Genomic DNA, 6,117 nt, shown 5'->3' with positions numbered 1-6,117 from the left:
CAGTCCAGTTGTCAGCATCTGTCGTTGCCTGGCCAGATGCTCACAGTCCAGTGATCTTCAAGGCAGGAGGAGAGATGTGGTCAACCACACACATGAAACATCCCAGAATACTTCAACAGAGTACTTCTTCAACAGAGTACTACTACCATCTGTGTTCCAATATTACTTGTTCTTCAAGTAAACATAACTAAGTTGTACAGTTGCCAGTACCACTAAACTTTTTAGTAAACTTTCTAAGGTGTATTATTATTATTACATATTTATTGTAATGTTCATTTGTCAAAAAAACAATATACATTAATGACCAAAACAGAAGTAAACCAAAGTATTAAAACAATAATAACAAAAAATATTGCACCTTAAAAATAAATAGCCATACATTTACTCACTCAATTAAACATCCCTGTACTGTATCTGTAAATAAACACAACCAAAAACACAACAAAACGCAAAAACATAAAATAAAACATAATTTCAATTCATTATTCCTTTTCTTAATTGTATATTTCGTCAATTATTAGGTCCATATATGGTTACCAAATATTTTAAAATTCCTTCAGAATATAAAAGTTCGTTTTTAACTAACTTTTAACTATCACTACTGCATTAACAATAGTTAAAATGGTTAGGTTACAAAATAATAATAATATGGTTATTAATAATAGACTGTATAGGTGGAAAAAGTACAATGTTTATCTTTGTTTTTAAGATGAGAAACTGTTTTATGTACTCAAATAATGTGCCTAAAGTACTAGTGAACAGATGCTCAAATGAAACTAATCTACCTTAAATGTTTGGTGCTCTGACTCTCTGTTTGCATAAACAGCTGCACGGAACTTGAGTGGATGTTAAACCACCAGCTGCTGAACCGAGTCATCGTCCACTTGACTAACAGCAACAGGTTTAGACTCACTCCATACAGCTGTCAATGTTTTTGTTTCAGCCCGGCATCAAGAACGAGCTCCTTGTATCACATCCTTAATGTCTGAAAGGGATGGATTGTGTTCTCGATTCTCGACATAATATTCAGGGTCATGAGTGTGTGAGTGTCGTGTCCATGTCCTGAAGGACCTTCTTCATTCGATGGTATCCTTTTTGTGGAGCTCTTGGACAACAAACGACTACATGGACAAACAACTGGAAAAGTCAGAGAGCGCAGACCTCCGTCAAGCAGCTCCTTTACACCCATGTTTTTCTACAATATAAGGGCTCTACCTTGCTATTATCAACAATAATTAATTTGGTATTTTAAATATCATTGGTTTAAGAGCTCAATGATACAGCAGGTAGCCATTGTAGCCTTCAAAAGAGTTTACAAACCAGATGGTAATGTGGAAAACCGTCTAGATATTTGCATTATTCCGTGTTCATACTTCTAGACATTTTTATATTCACGCAATATTTTTTATTTAGTACGTAGTGTGTGTACTGTATATATAAACAAGTGAGTATATTTTTTTTTGGGCGTGCATTTAAAAAACATTCTAGTACTAGCGGTTATCGTCTTGTGCTAATATTGATTATTGTTTTATTGATTATTGTTTTATTGATTATTGTGTTAATTTTACGTAATTATTTATCTTCTGTTTATTTATTTTATCATGATGATGATATTTTATTTATTTTCTTTTAATTATTGTTTAGATTATCATTTTTGAATATGTGTACTGTATGTCCTTATATCATGTGTATGTGTGTTTAATCTATAACCTACTAAAAATTGATGAACTAACAGGGATCCATTGTCTACATACAGGTGTATCCTCATGGTATGATAAGGATCCAGTGGATCCAAAAATCAACTTTAAAAGTCTTCAGACAGTCTTCTGCAGTCATTTGACAACACAAATGAACATTGTGTACTTTACTTTTTTCTTTTGGATTCATGTATGATACTTGTACGAACAATGCTAAAGTGAGAAAGTTGGTACGAGGTCTATAACAAGAACTATTATGACGTGAAAGTCTAGTGACGACCAGACACTGAGATCAGTTTCCGAGTTCATGCTGGTGATAGTTGGAAGATGGAAAAATACTTTGTCACTACTTTAGCCTCTTCGCACTAAAAATCCCTTCAACTTCCTTCTGCTTCTGAATCTCCTCCCTTTGTCCATCATCCTCTGTTGTTACGTCCTCTTCACCCCCCCTCTGCTCCTGACCAAATCTTGACTCAGGAGAAAACAGAGGCAGATGTTCCAGGAGCACACGACTGCCCTCAGCCCTGCCCCCCAACACCTCCCATTTGTACAGGATCAGCAGTTAACCCCCGGAAAGAATTGACCATACAAGCAAACGCACACACACACATACACACACACACACACATCAGAAGGAACACTGAAGCTCAACTCTGTACTGGCTCAACAGTTGTCCAGCTGAATGAACGACACACACATATACACACACCGAGTGCTGCCCAAATCCCCTTTAGTGTCCCTGATAGTAGCCACCCGGGGGTCAGGCCTGGTGTCAGCATCCAGAGGCCTGAGTCTCTGTGGGCAGCTGGCTGAGCTAATCCTGCTGCTGGAGGCTGATGGCTTCTCAAACTAAAGGCCAAGGACCCCCGGGGAGACCAGGCAGGACTCTCAGCGAGCCGAGGGCGTGTTTGATTTGTTCACAATGTTTGTCCGCTTGTTGGGTTTGACAAAGGACGACTTTGTCCGAAAGTTTGATCGACTTTTGACTGAGAGCGGTGAAACTTGTCGTCTAAATATTATATACAGGCGTGTATCTCTTTTTTTTTCGGACTGTGGGAGGAAATCAGAGTGTTCGGAGTGATGAGTGACATAGATAAGTATAAACTAGTGAGAAGAGAAGGAAGTCTTGAAATCGCCTACAAAACTGACTTGCAAAGGTGGAAAGTAACAACTTATATTTGCACAAATTGCTATAATAAAGTCATTTTTTATGTACTTACACTTTTAAAAGTACTTAAAACTGTTTTTATACATATACATACATATGCTTTGTGTGAAGTTTAGTTCTTTGATGCTTTTTAAACCAGGTCCTTAACTTAGTCAAACACAAAATCTTCACTTGACTGGGATGGAACGCCTTGTAACTTTTAATCTTAGTACTTTAAAGAAAAAACAAATCTGCTTCTAAAGTACTCTTTCCACCTGTGACCACCAAGACCTTCCTCAGCACCAAGACCACCCTGGGAAAGAACACGTATTTGTTCCTCACTCTCGCTCTGGTACATTTTAAGAGCAATAAAAATGGACGAGGAGACCTTGAGTTGCCACAACTAATTGGGAATGCTAATAAAAGCAGCGATACACACAATTATCTCGGAGCCGGAAGTCATGAACAAAACACTTTCTGTCTTTGAGGTTTGATGTAAAATTAACAAAAAAAAAGCACAAAAAGGTATAAATAACTAATGTGTTTTCAATGAACTGGCATGAATAAACTATAGCAGTCTTTGTTGTGTTAGCGTTATTGTATGTTTTTAAACAGACAATGAAAATGAAACTTTACTCACAAAAAGTAGACAGTATCTTCGGGGTGTACACTCAAAAACATGACACAAAGTTAGTTTTTTTTATTTCCCTCTCCACACCTCTCCGTCACTTGTATGGCCTTTATCTACTGCTGCATGGTCTCCACAGAACTTTAAAATGAAGAAAACTTTCTACCTTACAATGGAACCACTAAAAAAAATCCACTTATTTGAGATTGTGATGGTGGTGTTGTTGTTTTGGGGTTGCTAGATTGTCTATAGGTAAGAGGAAAGCTTAGTTTACACTTGTCCCCGCTTAGACAATGGCGGTTGAGTTCCAAGAGTTGCCTACAGAGCTACACACTGATGGCACGAAACTAAACTGCATGTTCATCACAACCAAGACAAACGTTGCTCGACTACTCTGGCCTTGAAATTGTGCTTTCTCTCCGATGGATTTTCTCACCGAAAATCATAATAATGGGATTGTCACAACTTTATTCATGAAGCTGATAATGTGATAATGAGCAGAAAATGAATCATGGAGTCTACATCATCTAGTGGTTTGAATCAAGATAACTAGTGAAGCGTTCTAAGGTTTTGTCAGTTTAGTGGAAAACCTTCTGTGAGTTTGTCTCTGGAAAACAATATCTCTTCTTGGAATCTCCCAGTTTATCACAGAGCAAATAATTGTGTCGTGTTTCAAGTAATTGTACACAGTGAAAGATGAAACTTCACGATGTTTAGAGTGAATGTACACAGACTCAGTGAATCTTTTTCCTCTTCATAGTTCATAAAATTGATGCTTTGAGACACAAATATCCAGTAATTGATTCTCTGTTTGAATCCGTTTGCAATAAAACAGATGTGGGTTGCGGGGCCACATGTGACCCTTTGACTGTATTTATGTGGCCCTCATGATGTCAAAGTCTATAAAGCAATGAACCATTTTATTTTGTATTAAAGTTTTGTGTGATTATTTATTGCCCTTCAAAAATATTTAAGTGAACTTTTAAAACCCCTTGGGGAAAAAGTGTTTTTATATCTGATTTCTTTTAAAAAAAAGTTATACAAAATACAATAATTAAATAGAATTTTGGGCTTATTTAGCTTGATTTTATTACATATTTTTATTTTAGCTTCATGGCCCCTCACTACAGCCACTGTATAAAATGTGGCCCCCGGGGGACAAACATCTGATATTTTGAGGTCGCTTTCTTAATGACGGCATCATTTTGGAATCATAAACTTATCTGAGCCTTGAGTCGATCCACTGACTCGCATGAAGGTGCCATGTGCACTGGTGTGTGTGTGTAAGTGTGTGTGTGTGTGTGTGTGTGAGTGTGCGTGAGGTTGTGTGATGAGGATGATGCTGCGGTTCCCACGACAGCCATCCATCCATTTCTATGCACACCCAAAAAACAAACACACACGTCCATACACAAATACAAACACAAGTACAGAAACACACGTGTACACACGCACACGCACGCACACACACACACACATGATGACAGAGGAATCTTCTGCAGATGATGGAGGAGACAAGTAGGAAGGAAAACGTCGCTGCACTTTCTCAAGAGTAGCACCATTTGCTCGGTGTTGTGGTGTTTGTGCAGCAGATGGTCAGGCTCGAGGAGGGGCGTGTCCTGTCCTCGCGACCCTTCACAAATCACACCGCTCTCCCCCGAGGGGCTCGCGACTCCTCGCTCAATGGGAATCAATGGGAATTACAGCGCGAGAGAAAGGGATGAATGGGCGGCGGGGCGCGAGACCTCTCCCTTTGTTGTCCCCCCCCCTGCGTGTCACGGAGCTCGCGGCCGCGCGCCCGCGCACGCACGCACACACGCGGCACTCGAGTTAAACAATCGCGTTAAACAATTTTTAACCCCCACGCGCGGGGGCGCATGCGCACGACCAGGGGCCACGATGGACCCCTCCGCTGGTTTTTTTCCTCGAGTCACAAATCCAGGAGCTCCTGCAGAAGTGACGCTTGAGAGGAAAGTGTGGTTCTGATGGAGGAGGGGGGGGGGGGGGGGGTGTGGTGGGGGTCTCCCTGCTTCTACATGCCCTTCAGTCACGCTTTGCTGCTATAATGGGAAAATGTGTGCCACGTCATGGTGATGAATGACTGATGGTATCTCGCACTGGTCCAGGGACAACACACTGAACGTTGCACCAATAAAGTTTCATTAAAGAAACATGGGGACCTATAGAGGTGACCATGGAGATGAGGATGATGGAGTTTAAAAAGGAACGTGCAAGAGTCGTCCAGGAAGTGAACATATGTGGGCAGAGATAATGGTGTGAAGGCTTCAAGGTTAAAGGTTGTGAATGTGGCCCAGAGGGGCAGCTACACTGGATCCAACCTGGGACATATTGTAGGAGAATACCTGGAGCAGAATTGTTGTTTGGGAATTACAGAGCAACAACTCCTTGTTTTGTAATATATTCCAAGCTTATTGATCATGGGTTCATTTTTTAAGCAATAACTATATTTACCTAATAAAAAAGTATGTTTTTAGGTAGTATTTGACAATAACAACATCTTCTAATTGTAAAAAAAAGTGTTTCCTATAATACAGTAGTACTTTTTTTTAAATTACCTTCTCAAAATTATCTAAATTGTATTATGACGTGTTTACTGTCTTTATATGATTAGTATAAAACATGTC

This window comes from Callionymus lyra, chromosome 6, assembly GCF_982586985.1.
Source record: "Callionymus lyra chromosome 6, fCalLyr1.hap1.1, whole genome shotgun sequence".
NCBI lineage: Eukaryota > Metazoa > Chordata > Actinopteri > Syngnathiformes > Callionymidae > Callionymus > Callionymus lyra.
This window is presented reverse-complemented; position numbering follows the sequence as displayed.